The 26,510-nt window shown below is 43.7% G+C and overlaps 1 protein-coding gene across 2 annotated transcripts in view; it reads right to left on the minus strand.

Annotated features, from left to right (window-relative positions):
• The window catches only part of LOC141140614 (solute carrier family 22 member 2-like), a 101,012-nt gene that overhangs the window by 66,319 nt on the left and 8,183 nt on the right, over positions 1-26,510 (minus strand). The gene's annotated exons all lie outside the window — the stretch shown is intronic.

Here is a 26,510-nt window from a genome sequence, read left to right on the forward strand (position 1 = left end):
TCCATGGATGATGTGGCATAATGGCCTCTTTTGTGAGAATGATGATTCCCATTTTGTTCTGATATTTTCTGGGTGCTGCCTGAAGGTGAAGATGATGCCATTCTTCTGCGTGTGGGAGTGTTGCTGCTTGTGGGTTCTGTCAGATTTAATTTTAAAAGGGTTTGTTGTAGTTCATCTGCTGATCTGCTTCTGTAAATTGTACCTTGGTAGTTAAATCTGACTGAAAAGGGGAAGCCCCATTGATACATAATGTTGTGGCGCTGCAGTTCCATTAGTTGGGGTTTCATGGATCGTCTTTTAGTAATAGTAAGTTGGGATAGGTCAGCAAAAATTTGATAATTGTGTCCTTGAAAATTAAGTTCCTTTTTTTCTCTTGCAGCAATTAGTATTTGTTCTTTCGTTCTGTAATAATGAAATTTTGTGATTATATCACGTGGGGGTCCATCTTTCTTTTTGGCTGTGAGGGCTCTGTGTACTCTGTCCAGTTCTAAACGTTCAATAGGGATATCTGGCTTTAGTTCTTGTAATAAAGCAGTAATAGTAGATTGCAGGTCTGTCACAGTTTCAGGTATTCCCCTTATGCGCAAGTTTGAACGTCTGGCTCTATTTTCGTAATCTTCGAGCTTAGTTTGAAGTATTAAATTCTCTTTTTTTAATTGTTCCAATTCTGTTATATTTTCTTGGGTTGTAATTTCAATTTCATCCATTTTTATTTCTAGGGCTGCGGTGCGGTTTCCCAGCTCTCTTATTTCTTTGGTTAGGCTTTTTGTTATTTGGTCTGAGGTTTGTTTTAAAGCCTTATGAAGCATCTTTTCAAATTGTAATAATATTACTGGGGATGCTGAGGAGGCTTGTGGAGAAGTTTGTGAGAGGATTTGTTCTGTATCTGACTCAAATGGCGAGTCTTGCTGTGACATTTTCTGTCTGTGAGAGCGCCCTGATGCTGTATCTTGTGAGGTGACTGGAGCTGCTTCAGCTGCAGTGAGTGCCTGTGAGCTCTTTGTGAGGTGATTTTTATTTCTGCCACGGTTTCCTCCCAGTACCATATTTCCTGCCCAAACTTTCACAGTTTGTTCCCTGGGGCAAAAAGGTTCAAATGGATACCTTTTGAGCCTGCAGGCTCCGCTTTGTCCTTCTCTTCTCTCCTCAGCGGTGTGGAGCTCTAACAATGCATGTCTGCTCCGCTAGGCTCCGCCTCCTGCCCCCTTCCACAGTTGTTCTTTTCACCAGGTAAACATGAAATAACACACTTCCAATTCTAGGTTGGCTATGCACATTACATTACATAACATTGTTTTTTATTCCAGTTCATCTCACAAGAAGTGACAAAGACACTGCATTGTCTGTACTTGCTTAAATTATTCTTAGCCTGAAAAATGAAAACTAGTTCAGCCACCACATACAAGGACTGGTAAGCTGCAATATAGCTGGTGATTCTCTCTCATATAAAAGCCATCCTAATAGCTAATTATCCATTGGATTGCTTTTACAGGCAGTGGAAAAGGACGTCCCCCCTCACCCACCCACCGGCACTTCACCTCTCCGATCTGACGGCACCGCCGGGTTACCATAGAGCTGGTCGTGGACAGGATGGTCCCCAGCCATCCCTATGATCCTGGGAGGTCGGAATCTACATCACTTGCGGCTCTGTGAAATGTAAACTCTGTAGTTTTTTTTTTTTTTTGTAAAGCAGAGATCATTTTTTTTATCTCATGCTTTCCAAGGTAGAGGAGAGATTTGGGGTCCTATAGACTCCAGCTGTTGACCATAAAAAGGACCTTTCATGCCTTTTTTTTCTATCATAAGGGATGTTTACCTTTCTTGTGATAGGAATAGTGTTAAAAAAAAAACACTTAAAGGGACAAAAATAAATAATAAAATAAATGAATGAAAAAAAAAATGTAATCGCCCCTGTCCCTTCGTGCAGAAGCGAACGCAAACATAGGTTGCGCTCACATATGTAAACGGTGTACACAACACACATGTGAGGTATCACCGCAAACATAATAGCGAGAGCAATAATTCTAGCACTAGACCTCCTCTGTAACTATAAACAAGTAACCTGTAAAAAAATGTAAAGCATTCCCTGTGGAGATTTTTAAATACTATAGTTTTGTGTCATTCCACGAGCATATGCAATTTTAAAGTGTGACACCTGTCCACTTTGGCCCTCCGACCTCTGTATGCAACCATTTTCCTGAGGACCCTGGTGTTGATGCCCTACAGCCCACCGCTGTAATCTGATCCACCACATTGTGTCCAGGCAGCTACAGCTACTCATCCATACTTATCTTTTCTGACAGTTGAGTGTTTGCGGTTTTACACTATGTGGATGTTTCCTTCATTTTATATCCACAGAGCCCATCCTCTTCCCTACATCCACTGAGATATACTTGAAGCATGGGACACTTTATGTTCCTAAGGGATATGTGATGTCTGACCATAGGCGTGCACACAGGGTGTGCCGGGTGTGCCCAGGCACACCCTAATCCCCCCATGCGCATTAGTGTTATCGTTCTGTGTAGCAACAGAAACTTGGGAAAGATCTCCCTCTTACTGGCTCTGCGGTAAGAGAAGTGTTTATCCTTTTCTCTTTCACTGTGCCAGCAGGGAGATCAATGTGCCAGAGTCATATATATGTAGATACATACACATGCATGTGTGTTTGAGCTTAAGGGTGCACACCCTAATGCATTAGGCTGCGCACACCTATGTGTCTGACTGAAGACGATTTATCAAACTGAGCGCATTTGACTCCGTAATAGAGTCCTACAACTCTGGCAAGAGTCCATCTTACACTGGGTGAAGGATCACGTAGTGGAATTTGATCACGCATATCTTCAAAATAATTATTTTGCACAGTTTTATGAACTCTAATTTATGGACATTTATTTCCTTGGACTTTATTATTGTTCACTGTCATGGTTATGCAATAGAGTTTGTCGATCAGCATACCTGTCTCCATGTGTTCATCTCTAGAGACCAGCAGACCCTCACCTGACTGCTTTTGTAACCTCTCCTCAAGCATGTCCCCACCCCAGGCCCTATCAGGAAACCCTATATTAACCTGTGCACTGCAAGCCAGCAGTGCTGATCAACCATTGTGTGTTAGCCTCTGTGTGTACTTGCTGTGTTTCCTACATCTGATTCCTATTACCGACTTTGGCCTGTTCTTAACTATTCCTGTCTGCTCGTGACCCTGATCTTTGGCGTGTTCCCGACCATCCCTGTTTGCCTGTGACCCTGAACCTTGGCGTGTACTCTGTTGTCCTTGTCTGCTAGTCGCCCCGACATTTGGCTACCTTCTTACTATCCTTGCTGTCCTGGGCTGCTGTTTCCTCTCCATCTTCCTGTAGTCTACCGTGAGCGTGAGCTGGGGACCGCGACCTGGAGCCAGTTGCAGCCCAGTCCATCCTCACCACTAGAGGCTCTGGTGAACACCAACTGGCTCTTAGACTCCGTGCCCTGGGGAATCTATGCTCTAACTCACTGTGGGATCCGTGTTGGTGCTCCAGGGGACCTGCCTTCCTGAACCACCCCGAGTTCCATCTGCAGCAGTCAGCCTTAGGGTCCACTATCATAGCGGTGCACTCCTGACCCCAACGGGGTGCATCTGTCACCCGGATACAGGTGACCTGACAGTTTGATCAGCCATGGACCCGGCTGATGTGCCGCTACCCGCAGATGATCCGTTGCAGGGCTTAGTTCGCAGACTTGGGACCCAGGAATCGCATCAGACCCAGGTGATGCGATTCCTTCAGGATTTGGCATCCCGTTTTGAACAGGTTCAGGCCTCATTAGGATCCCCGGTTCAACAACCTCAACTGCTATCTGCTGCTGCACCTATCGCACCAGTCGCAGCCACACATTCATTACATCTGCCAGCTCCGGCCCGTTTCTCTGGGGACTCCAAGGCCTGCAGGGGGTTCCTTAGCCAGTGCACAATTCATTTTGAGCTTCAGCCCCAAAACTTCCTGTCCGATCAGGCAAAGGTAGCCTATATTATATCCCTCCTGTCCGGCGAGGCGTTAGCCTGGGCTGCGCCTCTGTGGGATCTAAATGATCCAGTGGTTTCTAGCCTGTCTGATTTCTTGAAACTTTTTCGGAATATCTTCGAGGAACCGGGTTGTGTCTCCTCAGCGGCCAGCGCCCTTTTACGTCTCCGTCAAGAGTCCGCTTCTGTGGGACAGTATGCTCTTCATTTTCGTACTTTGACTGCTGAGCTGAGTTGGAATAATGAGGCCCTAGTTGCAACCTTTTTACATGGCCTCTCTGATAGAGTGAAGGATGAATTGGCAGGAAGATCTACTCCCTGCTGATCTGGATGGTGTCATCACTTTGTGTAACCAGATCGATATTCGCTTTCAGGAGAGGGCCCTGGAAAAAAGACGCCAGCACTCCCCGTTCTTTAGGCAGCCTGAGCTCCATGTCCCTTCTCTTCATTCCGAGGAGCACCTCCTGCCTGCTGAGGAACCTATGCAGCTGGGCCGGACCAAGTTATCTCCCGAAGAACGCACTAGGTGCAGAACTCTGGGCCTGTGCCTCTACTGTGGCATCAAAGGTCATTTTCGTGATACTTGTTCTCTTCATCCAGAAAAACGATCGGGGCTAATACATTTGGAAGGTGGAGTATTAGACCCTGAAGTATCATCTTCACCTTCTCGTCTTCTTCCTTCTGTGTTCTTTCATGTCGGCGCTTCCTCTCCTTCGGTCACGGCACATCTGGATTCCGGAGCCGCTGGCAATTTCATGGACTGGGAAACTGCGTCTTCCATGAGACTTACCCTTTTGCCCCTTACAACGCCATTGGTGGTCTTGGCGATTGATGGCACTGTTCTCCCAGGGGGCCCTATCTGCTTCCAGACCCTCCCTGTTAGGATGTCGGTAGGGACACTCCACCAGGAGTGGATGTCCTTCCTTGTCTTACCTAAGGCTTCGTCTCCTATCATATTAGGTCTTCCTTGGTTACAGCTCCATTCTCCACATGTTGACTGGACTGCTGGACAGATCTTGACTTGGGGTTCCTCCTGTTCCTCCTCCTGCCTACTCAAGGTTACCCCAAAAGACAATCCTCCTGTTGCCACCATCCCAGTATCTCCTGCTCTTCCCACTGCGTATAACGATTTCTGGAATGTCTCCTGCAATAGTCGGCCTGAGGCACTCTCTGGCTCGTGTGGCACTCTGGATGAGGAGCCTACTTGTGAACCTGAGCCGATCAGTCACTCCAGTTTGCATGGCCATTTCCCTTTGCCTGTCCCTGAACCCCCTTGGACACACACCCAGGCTGACTCGTCCACCAGTTCCACAGTCGCTACACCCTGTGATGCTATTCTGGTGGTCGCTGCACCTGGCAATGCTGTTCAGTCGGCCTCCGCACCAGTCCAGCCTATGCCCAGTGAGCTTCCTGCTTCTTGTTCTGGACGTTCTGTAACCTGGCCTCACCTTACTGCTACTACGTCCATTCAAACCTGTTTAAGAGGCTCAATCCATCCTTTGGATAGACTGCCTCATTCGGCCAGGTGGTGTTTTCAATCTTTTGTTCAGGGCTCTCTGCATTCTGGTTGTGTTCCAGCTATCCAGCTTAACTCTTGTGACACGTCACCTTTTAACCAACCTGACCTCAGGGATCCACTGACCTCTGCCCAGTCTGATGGTCCTATGTTGGATGTCCAGCACATCTTTAAGGGTCTGGGGGACCCTGCTCAGACTTCTGATGGTCTTCTCGTGCCCTTACCCATTTCTAAAAAGCCTTTAGTCCTCAATAAGTCCTTTCATCCTCTCCTTACCTCAGTTCCGGCCTCTGAGGATAATCTAAAGTACGAGGTTAGTCAAGTTTTGGATTCCCGGCTCCGTAAAGGCATTCTTCAGTACCTCGTACATTGGAAAGGGTTTGGTCCTGAGGAGAGGTCTTGGATCACTGCATCTGAGGTCTTTGCTCCTCGTCTATTGAGGAGGTTCCATCTGGAGTTTCCCTTTAAGCCTGGGCACAGGCGAGGAAGGGGGAGGTCTTAAGAGGGGGAGTACTGTCATGGTTATGCAATAGAGTTTGTCGATCAGCATACCTGTCTCCATGTGTTCATCTCTAGAGACCAGCTGACCCTCACCTGACTGCTTTTGTAACCTCTCCTCTAAGCATGGCCCAACCCCAGGCCCTATCAGGAAACCTTATATTAACCTGTGCACTGCAAGCCAGCAGTGCTGATCATCCATTGTGTGTTAGCCTCTGTGTGTTCTTGCTGTGTTTCCTATATCTGATTCCTGTTACCGACTTTGGCCTGTTCTTAACTATTCCTGTCTGCTTGTGACCCTGATCTTTGGCATGTTCCCAACCATCCCTGTTTGCCTGTGACCCTGAACCTTGGCAGGTACTCTGTTGTCCTTGTCTGCTAGTCGCCCCAACATTTGGCTACCTCCTTACTATCCTTGCTGTCCTGGGCTGCTGTTTCCTCTCCATCTTCCTGTAGTCTACCGTGAGCGTGAGCTGGGAGACCCTGGGGGCCGCGACCTGGAGCCAGTTGCAGCCCAGTCCATCCTCACCACTAGAGGCTCTGGTGAACACCAACTGGCTCTTAGACTCCGTGCCCTGGGGAATCTATGCTCTAACTCACTGTGGGATCCGTGTTGGTGCTCCAGGGGACCTGCCTTCCTGAACCACCCCGAGTTCCATCTGCAGCAGTCAGCCTTAGGGTCCACTATCATAGCGGTGCACACCTGACCCCAACGAGGTGCATCTGTCAATCGGATACAGGTGACCTGACATTCACTTTTTTTATGGACTTATTTTGTCAATTTATAAGCTCTGTATTATTTTTGTTTTATTTTACCATACAGTATATCTGACTGTTTTTGCGAGCGGCTTTCTTGAATAATTTAGTTTCTTTTTTATGTCAGCGTGTTGTGTGCATTAAAATTCATTAAAGTGCATTTTTCCCAAAACATTTGCGTTCGAAAAAACACTGCGCAACTAACCGTGTGACGTAAAACAAATTGCAAAACCCACCATTTTATTCTCTAAGGCCTCCGCAAAAAAATATACATAATGTTTGGGTGTTCTTAGCAAAAAAGTAGATTTTTACATATAAACAAAAAGTATCAGAAAAGGCTGGGTCTTTATTATCTGGATTTATATATGTTTAAATTGAAAAAATATTATACCACATTTAAAAATGCTACTTAGTATTTTTAGCACAATAACTATATGGAAGTTTCTCTAAAAGAAGCATTGTGATCGAGTTTTATGTTAGAATCTATTGGCAGTAGTTTTATTTACATATATTGTTTTAGATTAAATAAGTAAAAGGTTTTTTTTTTCATGTATTCTAGTTCTTTTTGAAAGTCTTATAATTGCTGCATTTTCACAACAGAAAGCCCTTACAATTCTTTTTTTTTAAAAAACATACATTGTTCTCTGTTGTCTAACAACTTACTCTCCACTAGAAAGGGGGCTTGGTGGTTATCTCTTTTGCTATGTAGCCTAGTATAGCAGGCCAAATGCATGGAAATTCAAACTTCAATTACATTTTCCAACAAATCGAAAAAAAAAAAAAATAATAATACACTATTTTTGAATATTTGCAGAGCAAAGAAGTTGAAGACATCAGTAAAGGGTCGCTGTTGAGGTCTGCTTTACCTAGCATTCACCATTTGAAGACATTTTATCTGTGTTCCTGGTGTTTGGGACCTAAGAGCCAGAACAGGAAGCAACAGATTATCAGACTGTCCCCAATGAAGGTGAGCTAAGGATTGGGTAACCAAGGCCAAGCTAAGGTGCTGTGGGTAACAAGAGTCAAGCGTCTAAGCCAAAGGGTTGAGCAGGGACATAGTCGTTAATCAAGCCAAGGTCAGGGCAGGAGGCATTTGTCAGTACTAGTACTCGGACTGGCCCTTTAAGGATGAGCTCACCTAAGACAACCTTGCCTGACAACAGCAGTTATAGGCCAGCTCCTTGATGCCCATATTTAAAGGAGAAGTACAGACAAAGCTTTTTTGGCTATATTTCTCCTGGGGTCACAGGAGTGCAGTAGTTGCAGTCGACAGCAGGCTAAAGTACTCTGTCGGCTGATGTCACAGACCCAATCCAGGCTCAGAAAAGATCCCAAGCACATGGTGGCAATCCGCCCCAAAAAGCCTGGGCCTTCAGCTAGCTTACCCTCTCAGCAAGCTGCTGAGAGCCTGAGCCAGCTTCTCCCGCCTCCTCCATAGCACACTGCTCCAGTGAGGGCTGGAGGGGAAGTGAGCAGAGAGGCGGTGACTAGCAGTCACCAGCTTTCTGCAGGTTGAGGACTGAGAGCTGAGCGATCAACAGTGTTTGATCACTTAGTACCCGGTCTTAGAGACAGTGGGGGGAAGCTGCAGCTGGGATCAGTGCTGCAGCCATCTAGGTGACTATGATTTTTTTTTTTATTTTTTTTTTATGATTCCCATACTTTTCTTTCAAAGCACCTGTTTCACACACCACCAGCGCTTTTGATAGCGTAGCTACAGTATCTCATAAAAGTGAGTACATCCCTCACATTTTTGTAAATATTTTATTATATCTTTTCATGCGACAACACTGAAGAAATGACACTTTGCTATAATGTAAAGTAGTGAGTGTACAGCTTGTGTAACAGTGTAAATTTGCTGTCCCCTCAAAATAACTCAACACAGCCATTAATGTCTAAACCGCTGGCAACAAAAGTACGCCCCTAGTGAAACATGCAGAGCATGATCCCCACCCTTCGGAGACTTGGCCGCAGGGCAGTATTCCAACATGATAACGACCCCGAACACACCTCCAAGACGACCACTGCCTTGCTAAAGAGACTGAGGATAAAGATGATGGACTGGCCAAGCATGTCTCCAGACCTAAACCCTATTGAGCATCTGTGGAGCATCCTCAAACGGAAGGTGGAGGAGCACAAGGTCTCTAACATCCAACAGCTCCGTGATGTTGTTATGGAGATGTGAAAGAGGAGTCAACCTGGGAAGCTCTGATGAACTCCATGCCCAAGAGAGTTAAGGCAGTGCTGGAAAATAATGGTGGCCACACAAAATATTGACACTTTGGGCCCAATTTGCATATTTTCACTTAGGGGTGTACTCACTTTTGTTGCCAGTGGTTCAGACATTAATGGCTGCGTGAGTTATTTTGAGGGGACAGCAAATTTACACTATTATACAAGCTGTACACTCACTACTTTACATTGTAGCAAAGTGTCATTTCTTCAGTTTTGTCACATGAAAAGATATAATAAAATATTTACAAAAATGTGAGGGGTGTACTCACGTTTGTGAGATACTGTACCTTCGTGTGCTCCTGCTTGACCCAGATGATATTTTCTTTGATTATAGTGTATATGACTTGCTGTGATCCTGCTCGTTCACACAGCTGATTTGGTACCTCTTGAGCTCTGACTGAATTGTGCATGACTTGGCTTGTTCTGACCCTGCCCTTCCTCTGATTCAGTGACGTTTGAAATCTGATCTACATGTGTGCGACCCAGCTTCTCTAGACTACTTGGCCATCCTGACCTACTCCTGCTACCATTGTCTTGCTGTTTAACCTACAACTGCAGCGGTGCACTACAACTACCAGCCAGACTCTTCTGCTTACAGTCCGGTTCACGGTATGTGCTCTTGTTTACTGAACTTTCTGCACAATCAGCACATCTTAACTGTGTTACCTGCTATCTACTTCCTAACCTGACAGCCTTCTAGTGAAGTCAGGCCATGCAGGTGGTCAAATTTAGATAGTCCAGCAGATCAGGGTTAAGAGGCAAGAATACAGAAACAGGAACTATAAACACTTCAAGAATAGGATGTACTTTTTTGGACACCATTGAATATAATGGTAATGTTGAGCATTAAACCTGTCAGGAAGGTACTAGCACTAGTACAGTTGAAGCCTCCAGACGTCCACATGTGCACAGACGTAGATGTGTGGGTGCCTGTTATCCTGTGCATAACTGTGTGTGAATATCAATGCGCATGCGTGTGCCCACTGCTAATGTTGGCGCCAATGACACTTTTTAAACTGCAGCAGTGCTAGTATTAGCCAGTGCTGTTTGATCTGGGGTTGTTACCTGTGTTCCTGCATCCGTTCCTGTATTGACTCCTGGTATTGACCTGGCTTGCTTTGACCTTGCTTGAACGTTTCTGTCCTGATCTTGACCCATCCCTGGATTTGCTCTGTCTCCTGTTCATCTGCCTAATTCTACATTTCCGGCTCCTGCTTGTACCCTGACCATTCTCTGACTGCCACCCATGCCTGTATCTGACCGGCCACCTGCTAGCTGCCCATCAAGCATCTGCCACCTGCTGTCTGCCCGGTCCTGGGTCTGCTGCCATCCACTGTTCCAGTGATCTGACCTGCTCCTGGCGACGCACCTGTTATCTGCTGCTGCGGCTGACGGAACATCTTAAAGGCACTCATACCTCGCCATGCTCTCACGGCCACTGTTGCAACATCAGTGGTCTCAGAGCTGGGGCTGTATGAGAGGCCTCCTTCTACACGTCAAGCTCTGTCACAAGGTACGTGACAGAACCACTTTGGGAAATTCACTTCAAATTTCTCAGGTGTGAATTGGACAGAGACTTAAACAAGGATACAAGATACATTATAGATATAAGATATCAGACATGTGCAACATAGTTTAGAGCTGGAATTTAGGTATGGTAATTTTTGCATATCGCTGCTACAGTGAATGCTGCTAGCTTTACAAGTGCCATTCTGAGAGTGCCTGTGCTGTTGTGCAGAGTATTGAAATCATGCGCTGTAAGCTTTTTGTTTATAGCAATAGCTTTGCTTTCATGGAGCAAAAGCAGAACATATATTTTATCATGGAGACAGAAACTGATTAACAAACAAGTTCATATAACACAATAAGGAACGAACTTTGATTACATTACCATAGAATGTATGCACACTATAACATTGCAGTGCCACCTGCTAGATAGATAGGTATAATGCATACAGTAGATAGTTCAGAGTAATTTACATTAAATGCTGTTGTTCTTTCAACACCCCTTCTCAACAGCATGTGCTTTGACAAATTACATTCAACTTCTTCTGGAAATAACTATGGTGTTCCTTCAACAAAGGCTTGGTGAGTGCATCGGCAGTCATCTTCTCCGATGGGCAGTATTGAATGTCAATAACACCTTGCTCTTGATTGACCCTCAGTAGGTGATACTTGACTTCTATGTGTTTGGTTCTAGGATTGTCCCTTTCTGATTGTGTAAGCTTTATATATCCCTGGTTGTATCCCTGGTCAAAAAGTTGACAAATCCATATCACTTCTTGACATATGTGTGCTGCTGCAATGTATTCTGCTTCAGTTGAAGATAGAGCGACAGTTGCTTTTGACTAAACCTTTTTTGGCTCCTTCTCCATACTGGAAGATGGATCCACTTGTGGATTTGTGGTCTATGCAGTCCCCCGCCCAATCAGCATCCACATATCCGACCAGTTTTGGATGAGATGTTGCTGGTAACCGTAACTTCATCTGAATTGTTCCTTTGAGGTACTGCATCACTCTTTTTATTGTGTTCCAGTCACGCTGACAGGGAGCTGCGACTTTCCTGCATAGTATGCCCACTGCTGCGGCTATGTCTGGTCTTGTCCCAGTGGCAAGATATAGCAGCTTACCGATTGCTCTACAATACATGTCATTGTTGGGTAGCAAGTTTTCTTCTTCATTGCTCTTTTGATAGACTGGTTCCATAGGAGTTTTCACTTCCTTTGCATCTTGCATATGGAATTGTTCCAAGATTTCAGAGATTTTCTGAGATTGGTTGAGAAGATAACTTTCATCTTCTTCCCTCTCTCTCTTTGGATTCCCAGATAGTAGCTAATGTTCCCTAGCTCTTTGATTTCAAAATGTTCTTTCAGCTTGTGAACTATCTGATTATAATCCCCCTCTTGCTGAAAACAGGTTATAATGTTATCAACATAGATAAGGATGTACAGTCAGGTCCATAAATATTGGGACATTGACACAATTCTAATCTGTTTGGCTCTATACACCACCACAATGGATTTGAAATGAAACAAACAAGATGTGCTTTAACTGCAGACTTTCAGCTTTAATTTGAGCGTATTTACATCCAAATCAGGTGAACAATGTAGGAATTACAACAGTTTGTATATGTGCCTCCCACTTTTTAAGGGACCAAAAGTAATGGGACAATTGGCTGCTCAGCTGTTCCATGTCCAGGTGTGTGTTATTCCCTCATTATCCCATTTACAAGGAGCAGATAAAAGGTCCAGAGTTCATTTCAAGTGTGCTATTCTGGAACAAAATCCTATGGACAGATGAGACCAAGATCAACTTGTACCAGAGTGATGGGAAGAGAAGAGTATGGAGAAGGAAAGGAACTGCTCATGATCCAAAGCATACCAACTCGTCAGTGAAGCATGGTGGTGGTAGTGTCATGGCGTGGGCATGCATGGCTGCCAATGGAACTGGTTCTCTTGTATTTATTGATGATGGGACTGCTGACAAAAGCAGCAGGATGAATTCTGAAGTGTTTCGAGAAATATTATCTGCTTATATTCAGCAAAATGCTTCAGAACTCATTGGACGGCGCTTCACAGTGCAGATGGACAATGACCCGAAGCATGCTGCGAAAGCAACCAAAGAGTTTTTTAAGGGAAACAAGTGGAATGTTATGCAATGGCCAAGTCAATCACCTGACCTGAATCCGATTGAGCATGCATTTCACTTGCTGAAGACAAAACTGAAGGGAAAATGCCCCAAGAACAAGCAGGATCTGAAGGCAGTTGCAGTATAGGCCTGGCAGAGCATCACCAGGGATGAAACCCAGCGTCTGGTGATGTCATTGCGTTCCAGACTTCAGGCTGTAATTGACTGCAAAGGATTTGCAACCAAGTATTAAAAAGTGAAAAGTTTGATGGATGATTGTTAATCTGTCCCATTACTTTTGGTCCCTTAAAAAGTGGAAGGCACATATACAAACTGTTGTAATTCTTACATCGTTCACCTGATTTGGATGTAAATACCCTCAAATTAAAGCTAAATGTCTGCAGTTAAAGTACATCTTGTTCGTTTCATTTCAAATCCCTTGTGGTGGTGTATAGAGCCAAAAAGATTAGAATTGTGTCGATGTCCCAATATTTATGGACCTGACTGTATATCCATCTGTCTTCTTGATTCCTAGAGTAGAGACAGGGGTCTGCTTTACTTCTTGCGAATCCCTCTCTGGTAAGTACTTCATTCAGTTTCTCATTCCACATCCTTGCAGATTGCTTAAGACCGTAGGTGCTCTTCTGAAGTTTGTAAAGAACATAGCACATATCATGAGGGACTCCATTTTAATTCTAAGAAACCATCTTATGTTTCACAGGAAAATTGAGAAAACTCATATTTGAGTTTCAACTGAAACCCACATAATCTTTAAGCTGTTATCTATAGAAAACCTTCTCAAGGTTACCTATACATTTTAATATAGCTAGAATGTGAAGTTTGTCCTAGCTCATGTTTGTTCTTGATAAGATGAGTGCCTCCTTCAACACCTGTTTAAGAATACTCTAATAGTAAAAATGATGCAAGATTTTGTCTTATAACACCAGCTAATAGTTAAATATTAACTGAACCTATTTTCATTTCAATGACATGTATAAGGTTAGTAAAACTCCTCCCATCCCTCAAATAACATAAATACTGAATGTCTGAGAATTGATAATTAGATGTCATTAAGTGGCTAAGCAAACCTGTCTCCTGTGTCACTTTATTGATATCTCCAGGCCTGGGGGTCTACGGAGGTCTTCCTGCATTACCTGAACCTATCTGGGTGGTCTTAGAAGCTGAAATCTCCCTACAGATCTGGGGGCTCGCCGGGAAAAAAAGCCAAAAATCATCTGAAGGTAAGTCTTTATTTTGTCTTTATTGACGAAATATTTCTTGCCTCAGCTCTGATTAAAGCTTTTTAGACCCGTAAATTAGTAGGGGATAAGAACCACGCCAGAGGTTAATATTGGAGGGTTTTTGGGAAACCCACAAAGATAAGCAGTATTGCATACACATATATAGAGACATTCCTTTTGGGAAGGGATATGAAGTGGTTAATGAGGAAATAGACTCCGGTGACCCCAAAATCCTTTGCTTTTTCTTATCTATCGCATTAGAAGTTATAAGATAATCTGTCGTGTGTGTGTGGGTCAGAAGACTGGGTGGTAAGAACAGTCGGCTCCCACTGTCAATATGGGTCAGAAACAAGGTAAAGAAGATCCTCCCCCTCTTCCCAATCCAGGAGAAACGTGTAAGGATTTTGTAGCCAGAATTTGTGGTACTAATTATGAATTCATAGTCCCATGGGTTTCAAATTTAGCGGGATGGACTGAAGCCATACACAGTGTAGACCCTTTTCCCCGGGATGGCGCTAATGACGAATTTCACATAGATATGATAAAAGGATTGTGTTTAGGAGATAAGAGAGCTTTCCCTTGGTACCCCGGGGATCCTCAATGGGATATGGATTATATGGAAAAGGGAGGAGAGAACTGGTTAAAATACGCCCCATATTGGTTTCAGAGGGATAATAAGAAACAGAAAAAGCCCACCAAATGTTTAAGTAAGGAAGATTATGACCAGAAACATAGAGAAGAAGCCGATAAAAAGAGATTTGTCCCTGACCCAATAGCCCCACCCCTGCCAATAGTCAGTCATCCTCCACCTGCATATGTACATGTCTATCCGAGTTTAAGAAAGGAAGATATTGATCTTCTGGCTGGACATTATGCAACCAGACAACGGCAGGTCCCCCCCGCTCCACAACCACAACAGCAGATCCCTCCCGCTCCACAACAAGATAGACAGCACCCACAGAGGGCCCGAGTCGAGGTAGGTGAACCAGAAGATGATCAGGGAGCTATAGGAGGGGTAGTTTCACCACCTGGCCAAGAGCAGGAGGAAGAAGACGTTAAAGGGGATAGAATACTTAGTCCCCCTAAAACAAAGAGTGGAACTGTATATAGTAACACTAGCCTTCAAGCACCTTTCATGACCATTGGAAATGAATTATTAAAAAAGGTAATAGACATTGAGGACATTGACAGGATAGTAAAACATTGCCCCAAACCCACCGCCTCTGCAGGTGGCACTTTAACTTACTTAAAAAAGGCCTGTAAGGGTAGAAATTACACACAGGAAGACATGCGTCTTATCATTGATGGTATCATAGGACACACCAGTTCCTGGAGCTGGGCAAATGTTCCAAGTATAAACACTATTGACACTGGAAACGCGGGAGCATATGGGCTAAACACAGTACCAGGTAGGGACACCATGTGGACAGAATTAGAGACTGAAATGATGAGAGTATTTAAAAATAAAAGTTCCCTCCCTACTGCCATAGCATGCAAACAAAAGTCAGGAGAAACTGTAGTTGAATTCTGGAAAAGGTTTCATGAAAATTGGACAACAGAAGCTGGATTAGCTACAACTACTGATGTGGGAGCTTTGTTTATTCAAACTTTTATGAATAATCTAAAACCCCAGTTCGCCTTGGTGGTGAAACAGATGATATCTGAATGGACCACACAGACGATTGACCAATTTCAGGAAACCTTAATACAGAAAGAAGCAGCAGGGTGTTTTGATGTAATAAAAGAGAAAGCAGTGAGTAGCCTTTATCAGGGTGGAGTGCGAACTCAGCCTCCCCAAGATAATGGTGGACAATGGGGCAGTGGAAACAGAGGCAGAGGAAGAGGAAGAACAAAAGGGAGAGGGCATGGTTTTTCCAGACCACCCCAGCAGTCCCGCACATGTTGTTTTAACTGTGGACAAGAGGGTCACTGGAGAAATCAATGTCCTTATGAATGGAATAACCCAAATACTCAAGATCAAGATCAAATGCGTACACAGGGACCCCAATCTAGCCAACCGAATCAAGTTGCCCCAAAGCAACAGGGTCCCCGATTCCCTATACAGTGGAATCAACAGCAACTGAAATGAAGCTGCCCGGAAGGTAGTATCCCAGCATTTCCTTTGATCTCACACTCTTACAATGAACAACCAATTGTGACCCTATATATCAAAAATAGGCCTGTTCCATTTTTAACTGATTCAGGGGCAACTCGGAGCACCCTCAGTGAGGACTACTACAGAGGTGAGACTAAAATTGCTGAACCTTCTATGGGAATTAATGGGATACTTACCAAAACATACAAAACACCACCTTTACCAGTAAGTGATGTTGAAAGGGGAGGTGCAACAGTCTTGCATCATTGTTTCAGGATTATACCAAATTGTCCTGTGAATCTCTTGGGTAGAGATTTGATGGGAAGATTGGGTATAACACTGAAAATTATTACTGAAGGAGGGGTCTTCGTACACTCCAAGGTAATACCAATATATTACACTGAGGATAGTGATCTCCCTCCACCAGATGATCCGGTATGGTCAAAGAGCTCCTTGGATGTAGGTCTTATTTCTTGTACCCCATACAAGGCAGCTTTAAAATCATGGGCACAGCCGGTTTATCACAAACAATACCCCATTTCAAAAGAAAACGAGGAAGGAGTGGCCCCAATGGTGGAAAGGTTCCTGCAGCTAGGAATCCTTAAAGAGACACTGTCACCCTACAACACCCCCATTAACCCAGTAATGAAGCCAGACGGCTCTTACAGGTTTGTACAAGACCTCAGAGCTATAAACAACCTAGTGATACCCATCGCTCCCATAGTGCCTGATGTGCCATCACTCTTAACCTCCATACCATGCGATGCAGAGTATTTTTCGGTCATTGACCTTTGTAATGCATTTTTTTCAGTTTCTGTTGACGAAGAGACACAGCCTATCTTTGCATTCAATTTCAGAAACCGACAGATGACGTGGTGTAGATTACCTCAGGGCTATGTAGACTCCCCTGTAGTGTACACAGTGGCCCTCCAGGCAACCCTGCGGTCTTGGACACCCCGCCATGGTTCTGTCCTACTCCAATATGTTGATGATTTGTTGTTGTGTAGTCCAAGCCAGAAAGCATGTAAAAATGATGGTTTAGATCTGTTACATTGGTTAGCAGACAATGGTCACAAGGTTTCTAAGAAAAAGCTACAATGGTGTCAGGAAACTGTTGAATACCTTGGTTTTGTACTCTCCAAAGGAGAAAGGAAAATCAGTCACAAGAGAGCTGCGGCTCTCGTGGGTCTGCCCCGCCCACTTACTAAGAAGGACATGCTATCCTTTCTTGGAATGATTGGTTACTGCCGCCAATGGATACCTGATTGTTCCTACTATGATAATCTCCTGAGGCAAGCCACAGGTACTGACATGCCAGATTGTGTGAAATGGGATGATGAAATGTACAATGCTTTTGTGTATCTTAAAACTGCAATGGTCACATCTCCTGGACTTGGACTACCTGAATATGGTAAAATGTTTCACTTGTTTGCAAGGGACAACTGTAAAACAATGGCGGGGGTCCTGGCTCAGGAGCATGGGGGGAAACTCCGCCCAATTGCGTTTTTTTCAAAAGTTGTGCCGATGCCAGTACAGGGAATGCCGGCGTGTCTCAGAGCTCTGGCATCCTGTGCGATGGTGGTGGAAATGGCTACATCATTCACTCTAGGACATGCCACCACACTACACACCACTCACAATGTATCCATTCTACTAAAGAACATCCATACCCAGCATATGTCAGCCCAGAGGCTGAGCGGTTATGAAGTAATTTTACTTTCTAACCCAAAACTTGAGATAAAATATGCCTCTCCCACTTCTGGCCCAGCTCCAATCCTGAATGCCTTGCTAGGCTTGAAAGGTGAAGAAGATGAGGTAGTGCCTCAACATGAATGCATGGACCTCATCCACCAAGACACATCCCCGAGACCAGACATGTCTTCAACTGCTCTCCCTGGAGCACAGAATGTCTTTGTGGATGGGTCTTGTTCAAGACCAAATGATAACACATACCATGCAGGGTATGCTGTTGTTCAGCTGCCTGATAAAATACTGGAAGCAAACCCTGTCCCATTCCAATCAGCACAAGCTGCAGAACTTATAGCCCTTACTCGAGCTTGTCAGCTTTTTGAAGGGCAGGATGTAAACATTTACACAGACTCCAAGTACGTGTACGGTGTTGCGCATGATTTTGGAGTCATATGGAAAAGGCGGGGCTATATAGCAGCAGACGGTAAATCCATCTCACATTCCACGCTTGTCACAAGTCTGTTAGAAGCTATACAATTACCAAGGTCCATAGCTATACTACACTGTAGGGCACATACAGGGCAACAGGATGACATAGCCAAAGGCAACGCCTTAGCTGTCAAAGCAGCAAGAGAAGCAGCATCCACACAGCCTGCAAACATACAAATGCCATTACTCTCACCAGAAATTCCTCTTTTGGATCAAACATTGCGTGATCTCCAAGCATATGCCACAGAACAAGACATCCAGCAATGGAACTCAATAGGTGTGCAGACAAACCCAGAAACTGATCTTGTCTGCCAAGAGGGGAGACCATGTATCCCTGTAGCCAGTGCACCCATTTTTATTTCACAATACCATGGGATAGGTCACAGAGGGTGGAAAGTCACATGTGAACTTTTGGATAAGGATTTTTACATTCCAGGTCTTCCCTCTCTCGTTAAGGCATATGTTTCCAGATGCATCACATGCATTCGGAATAACCCTAGCAACCCTCACAAAGCAAAACACGAACATCTGATATATTCATCTACACCATTCACTCATCTGCAGATAGATTTTACACACATGCCCAAACTAGGTAAAAGACAGGAATATTTGCTAATAATAGTGGACATGTTTTCAAGATGGATAGAATTGTTTGTAACTACAAAGGAAGATGCACAAACAGTAGTGAGGATTCTGATGCAAGAAATTATCCCAAGGTGGGGTTGCCCACTACAGATCAACTCTGACAATGGTCCTGCATTTGTGGCCAAAGTTTGTCAAGACCTGGTAAAAACACTGAAAATAGAATGGAAGTTTCATATTCCTTACCACCCCCAGAGTTCAGGTATAGTGGAAAGGATGAACAGAACCATTAAAGATAAGATCAGGAAGGCCACTGGAGGTACGTATGCAAATTGGAAGAAGGTCCTACCAGCTGTACTAGCCGAGGTAAGAATGACACCCTCTAAAAAGACAGGATACTCTCCTTTTGAAGTCTTAATGGGTAGGCCATTCCCCACCCCATGGGCCAGACAGCCACTTATGTTAGAAAGAGGGGACCTAGATCTTATTCAGGAAGAATATGTAAAAAAACTTATTGAAACTTTGGATAAAGTTGAAAGGAATGTTGCTCGCACCTCTCCTTCTTCTTCACAGGAACCTACACACCCTTTCCAGGTGGGTGACACCGTGGTGGTCCAGAGATTGAACCGCACCAAGAAACAAGAGTTTCCCTTCGGACCCCCAACCACAGTGATCGCAGTCACCCGCACAGCTATTTTGGTAGAAGGACAACAGGCCTGGATTCATGCAAGTCGCGTAAAGAAGGTCAACCAGGACCCTAAGAAGCAAGGCAAAGATAAAGCACAGAGAGGTGAAGCAAATGATATAAATCCTCGAACACTGAGTGAAGCAGGTGGTCAAGACTCTGAACAAGATGACGTCGCTTATTTCACCACGGACTTCTGGGAAGGCCTTGTGCCTCCTATGCTGGGCTGCCCTGATTGTGTTCCTGCCAACTTGGCTGATAACTAACTGTATTTATTATTCTGAAGATTTGGGACTCATAAAGGGTATTTGTGGGGCCTCTAACACTCTACAACAGAATAATACACATGACAGACACAAGAGAAATGAAAACTCAGAAAGTTTTACAGATAAAATGTTATTGTTGAAGTTTAAATATAGCTACGCCCAGAAATCTGGATTTGAAAAATGTTGGATATGTAGTAAACTCCATCCTAGCACTGCTAGAATCCCCTTAATGGCAGTACCTCTAAACTTCACCCCACTCCTTAATGGCACACCTCCTGTCGTCCTTACAGAAGTCATAAGAACACTTTCAAATAATACCCTTACTTTCCAAATTACTGGTAGAAGTCATTCCCCAGACTGGTGTTTTAGGCTGGGAAACTCCACAAACGGAGCTGAAGTTTGCCAACAAGCTAATATTAATTTTTCAATGACTTCAATTGAAAGCCCTTTCTTTCATACTTCAGAACCTGCCCTAAACACCACTCTAATAAACTTTCTTAACTCCAGTTCCACTTCCACAGTAGGACAATTATTGTCGAGTTTAACTTTTTCCAGTTTTTCTGATGAAATGATGACAATATTCAACAAACGATCCTTAGCTCTAGGAAACAGTATTTATATTTGTTGTGGAAAAATCTGTCACCCTTGGATCCCCACCGAACCCCAAGGATGGTGTTATCTTGCATCCCTAGTCCCCATCATGGGCGTAGTAGGAGATAGCAAGGGAAGACACCTCCTTGATGCTAGCATACATCCTAGGTACCCCCTCAAACACCGCAATACAAGGGAGTTATTTCTTACAAAAGATATGACATGGGCTTGGTTCCCCTCATGGACTGGGTGGGGAATAGACTTAATGAAAAGGTTGAATAATTACACTGGAATCATTGATGAAATAATGGAAAAGAATTCTGATGATATTACTAAATTAAATATAGAAACTAGGGCAATTAGAAAACAATTAGAACTACACGAGTTAGCCATAGAAAGTATGAGTGCTGCTTTAACTGGGTTATGTGAAAACACAGAAGATTATGAGTGTTGTACCTGGTTTCATAACACAAGTATGGAGGTACCAGATTATTATGATATAATTGCACAACACCGGAAAGAAGTAAGCAAATTACAAGATGAAGCTAGAAACATTGCTAAGACATGGGATCCTTTTGCAAACCTAAGTTCTGGGATAGGAATTTTGGCATGGATAAAGAGTGCTGCCATAACTATAATTATGATTACTCTTTTTGTTTTGTTCCTATATGCCTGTTATAAGTTTATAATGTGCATAATTGTTAAGGCATCCCGAACCCCTGATCCTGCTGCTGCGAATAGAATTTATCTGAGTATGTATTATGATAGAAGAAAATTTACATAACTGTGAAAGATAGTGAGCCATATAATAATGTCTCAAAGAGGGGATTGTAAAGAACATAGCACATATCATGAGGGACTCCATTTTAATTCTAAGAAACCATCTTATGTTTCACAGGAAAATTGAGAAAACTCATATTTGAGTTTCAACTGAAACCCACATAATCTTTAAGCTGTTATCTATAGAAAACCTTCTCAAGGTTACCTATACATTTTAATATAGCTAGAATGTGAAGTTTGTCCTAGCTCATGTTTGTTCTTGATAAGATGAGTGCCTCCTTCAACACCTGTTTAAGAATACTCTAATAGTAAAAATGATGCAAGATTTTGTCTTATAACACCAGCTAATAGTTAAATATTAACTGAACCTATTTTCATTTCAATGACATGTATAAGGTTAGTAAAACTCCTCCCATCCCTCAAATAACATAAATACTGAATGTCTGAGAATTGATAATTAGATGTCATTAAGTGGCTAAGCAAACCTGTCTCCTGTGTCACTTTATTGATATCTCCAGGCCTGGGGGTCTACGGAGGTCTTCCTGCATTACCTGAACCTATCTGGGTGGTCTTAGAAGCTGAAATCTCCCTACAAAGTTTACACACAAGGTTGTCTCCTTGCTCAAACCCTGGTGGTTGTTACATGTAGAGATCTTCCTTAATGTCTCCATATAGGAAAGCAATTTTAATATCTAGGTGTTTCACTTACATGCCTTTTCCGGCTGCAACGCTAAGAAACGCTCTGATGGTGGAGTGTTTTACGACAGGAGCAAATGTTTCATCGTAATCTTCACTAAATTTCTGGGCGTAACCCTTAGCAACTAGTCTGGCTTTGTATTTGTGGATATTCCCTGCTGTGTATGACTTTACTTTGAAAGTCCACTTACTTCCTATAGTTTTGCAGTTAGGAGGGAGCTCTGTGAGTGTCCAGGTTTTATTTTCCTGAAGTGACTTCTGCTGCCTTTCTCCATTTATTGGCTTCATGTTTTGGCAGTTTTTCTATGTCTTCCCAGGATGTTGGTTCAAGTATGCTGTGTGTTTATGACAGCTTGCGGGGTGTTACCCCCTTTGTAGTCCAAGTGGATCTTCTGACTTCAGGCAGTTCGGCAGGATCTGGTGGGGAACTTAAATTAGGCATTGTAAGTTCCACCTCTTGTTCTGACTCCTGCACAGGTTTGCTTTGGTCAACCTTTTCTTCTGGTTTGCTTGGCATTTTCACTTCACAGCTTTCAAGCATTGGTGTTTTTGGTGATGGGCTTTCATCAAAATAAACACTACAGATTATTGTCACTTTGTCAGTCTTTGGGTGTAGGATTCTGTAACCCTTAGTTTGCTCGCTGTAGCCTACAAGAATGTCTTCTATGGCTCTGTTCTCCAGCTTGGATTGCTTTTCACTTGGAATATAGGCATATGCTTTACATCCAAACACTCTGAAGTGCCCTATGCTAGGCTTTGATCCATGCCACATTTTGAATGGAGTACTTTTAATGGCTCTTGAGGGTAGTGTGTTCTGTAGTTGGTAGCAGTCGTGACTGCTTCTCTCCAGTACTTGTGAGGTCGGTTGGCATCCGACAACATGCATCTTGCCATTTCTATAAGAGTGCGATTTTTCCTTTCTGCTACACCATTTTGTTCAGGAGTGTATGATGTGGTTGTCTGGTGTACTATTCCTTGTCTCTTCAGGTATGAGGCCATTTCTTTGCTTATTTATTCTCCACCCATGTCACTGCATATTATTCCTGGTTTCCATTGGAATTTGTTGTTAGACATGGCAATGAACTCTTGAAGTTTCTGATGTTTCATTCTTGTGTTTCATCAGATAAGTAGTTGTGTACCTGGAAAAATCATCAATGAAAATCAGTAGATATCTGTTCCCGCCTGACGTGGGAGTTTTCATTGGACCGCATACGTCCTTGTGTATGAGCTGCAGAGGGTGGTTGGTTTTTCTTTGAGATGCCTGTGGAAGGGGAGCACGTGTGGCTTTTGCTTCAATACAGCACTTGCATTTCAGGAGCACTTTGCAAGGCATTATTGTCAAATCTTCTGATAAGCTTCTCTTTATATTGTCCTGTATAGCTTCTGGACTTCTGTGCCCAAGCCGCTGTGCCATAAGTGAATACATTTGATGTGTAGGTCATTAGAGACTATATTGGCTTGCTGGTCTGTGGTGATAAGCCTGTATAGGTGATCATCCAGTTTTTCTTTTGCGAGGAATCACTTCTTATTGTGACTTGTGCATTCATCACCCTGAAACTTAACTGTGAGACCGTTGCTTGCAAGACTTTTCACTGATAGAAGGCTGCCTTCTAGTTCTGGAACATACAACACGTTTTTTACAAGGATACTCTGCCTGCCTTGTGGTGTAATGCAGTTCAGGAAGACCTGGCCTTTACCTTCTGCAGTGATGCTTTTCCCTTTTGCTAGGAAAACTTTATCTTTTGCACTGTAATCAATGTTTGTGAAGAAGGTCTCATCGCTAGTCATGTAGCTTGTTGCACTTGAGTCTATGCACCAGATGTGTGGATTGCCACTCTGTGTTCCTTTAAAGGTGCCACTCCATGATGTACCATATTTTTCGGACCATAAGACACACTTTTTTCCCCAAAAAATATGGGGGAAAATGTCTCTGCGTCTTATGGTGCGAATATACGACAGGCACCCCCCCCCGCTGCTGCCGGCACCACCACCCCGCCGTCGCTGGCACTGCCCCCACCCCCACCACCGGCATTGCCCCCCTGCCGCAATCGCAATGCTAGGTATGGAAGACAGGCATCCCAGGCCCCCAAGAGCGCCAGGCGATCTCCCAGCCTGACGTTCTCTGAGGAGACAGAGCAGCCCGAGCAATGGTATAGGTCAGGCTGCATTTATGGTAATATTCAGGCTGCATTAATGGTAATATTCAGGCTGCATTAATGGTAATATTCAGGCTGCATTAATGGCAATATTCAGGCTGCATTAATGGCAATATTCAGGCTGCATTAATGGCAATATTCAGGCTGCATTAATGGCAATATTCAGGCTGCATTTATGGCAATGGTCGGGCTGCATTTCTTTGACACAGGTCAGGCTGCATTTCATGGGAACTGGTAAATATTTTAGTACACCATTTGGTTCAGAATATTTTTTTTCTTGTTTTCCTCCTCTAAAACCTAGGTGCGTCCTATGGTCAGGTGCGTCTTATGGAGCGAAATATCCGATAGTTCACAGTACATTACATTACATGCTGTTGTTCTTTCAACATGTGCTAGTTCACTGTGGTAGTGGTGCCTACTACAGTGATTTTCAGCTTCCACAGTTATCCCATAGGTATGGGACATACATAATTATTAGTCCAATCTTGACCAATGTAAATAGGCCATAAAAATTGCCATACTTAAACTTCAGTTTTAACGCTACAGCAGGCTGTCAGGAAAGGCTTACCAGAGGAAGAAATGTTTCCCGCAGGCTAACTCCTGTTCCCTGAACTTGTCTTAGGAAAGATGCGCCAGATATGAATAGTTATACGAATGCGCGCATTAGCGCGCATGGCGCATCCTGTGACGGCTGAGGGCGTCAAATGGGCTGTTTAAACCAGATCAGTACACAGATCCAGTGCTGTCATGTCTACAGCGTTCCCGTGAGTGTCCTGTTTCCTGTATCTGATTCCAGCTTGCTTTGACTATTCCTGCTCTCCACTTGCATCGACCCAGGCTTGAACTTTGACCACTCTCCAGTCTTCGCATCTGTACCTTATCTGACCACACTGTGTATGATCTGGCTTGTGCAACCCTGCCCAAGTATTCTGCTTCCAGCCTGTGTATCTCCGGTACCGCTGACCTGAATCCACAGCATACCTGCATACGCTGTCCTGTATCTACAGCTTGCCTGCATCCGCTGTGCTGCATCCACAGCATACCTGCATCCGCTGTCATCTGGCACACCACTCAACTGGAAGCCCAGCAGCTAGCACGACTACCGGACCTCATGTGACTCTGCACTCCTGCGCCACCTGTCTGCTCTACCAGGGGCCCCGAGTCAGATGAGTAAGAGAAGCCTTCCTCTGCATACCAGGCTCTTCCTACCAGGTACTTGACACCGGCTCTGGGACATTGATAGTTTTTTTTCCTTTTAGCGTTAAGATTTACCCCAAAAAGAGACGCAAAATATTTTGAATTTTTTTCCTCAAAATATTACAATGTGCATGTTACACTTTAAAAATTACTTAACCTCTCCCCCTGCAAACATTCTATATTTGATGAAGGAAAAAGACTGTGTTGAGTAACTAGATGCCAAACATATCAAGCCTTATTTTTAAACATTTTATTTTCTTTTTTAAAATTAATTTAAGCAATGACAAGCAGTGACAGGCCCTTTTTATGAAGACAACTGGTGTCTATTGGATAGGTAATGTTTCCCTTGCACTGCTTAAAAACAGAGTACAGAGAGTACCAGATTGTTTCCATTCCCGACTGCCAGTGGCCAGAATATGACAAAGCAGAGGACTTTCAGTTTCACAAAAAAGACAGCCAATCATTGCCAAATCTCCTCCGCTTGGTCATCCTGAACTCCTGGCATTAGTCTCAAGCATTTGCAAGGCCAAAAGTTCAATGTCAAATAGTTACCGCCAGTATTGTTGAGGGATAATTGCTTTTGCATTGAATTTCAAGCCAGAGTAATGCTCAGGGTTAACGTTAGGAAGCTTACAGCAGTCTAGAGCAATCAGGAGTTGTGCTCTCCAAGTGTACACCCTTTACATTGCACAGCCCACTTGAAGAGATAAATGGGGCAGGTGTACTTCAATACTGCAAAGAGATCTGGAGTGAAGTGAGCCAAGCATGACAGCAGGAAAAAGAATAAACACAAAGTCCTCATGCACATTGCACGTTTAGCTTCTGTCCAGCAGATTCAGGATTTTTTGTGTGGGCAGAAGGCAGACAGTGGGACTCAGAGAGGACAGAAGGATCAGCAGCAAGTGCAACAGTTGGACACAGAGAGCAGAGCCCAGGTAAGTTCCTGACAAAATCCTGATGCCGAATTCAGCAAAAAACCCAAACACATTAGATTGCTTAAAGGAAATTCTGTTTTCAAACCTTTTTTTTTCTCAGTAATTCTACCAAATCCATTTTAATACATACATTGCCATTTGATCAAAAGTAGGTTTCCGTCACATTTGTATCAACTATCAAAAGCAGGTAAAAATTTCATGACAGTTGCTACAGGTTTTGTCAGCTTTAGAGCCATTGCATGTACCGAGTGTGGGTTTTCAGATGCCTTTACAAAATCTTTTGATGCTTCTCTATGTGCCTTTTCATGCTCTTGCATATGCAGCATGCAGAAGAGAAAGTGTCCATGGTGCTAATGTACTGAAAGGTATGTACAACCTAGATTAGGTTTTTAATTTAAGTTTTTATGTCCATTTTGTAACCGTGAGTAGTTTTACTATGAGTACAACCAGGATTGGGTTCCAAATTTAAGTTTCTAGGTCCA

This window comes from Aquarana catesbeiana, linkage group LG04 (genome assembly GCF_042186555.1).
Source record: "Aquarana catesbeiana isolate 2022-GZ linkage group LG04, ASM4218655v1, whole genome shotgun sequence".
NCBI lineage: Eukaryota > Metazoa > Chordata > Amphibia > Anura > Ranidae > Aquarana > Aquarana catesbeiana.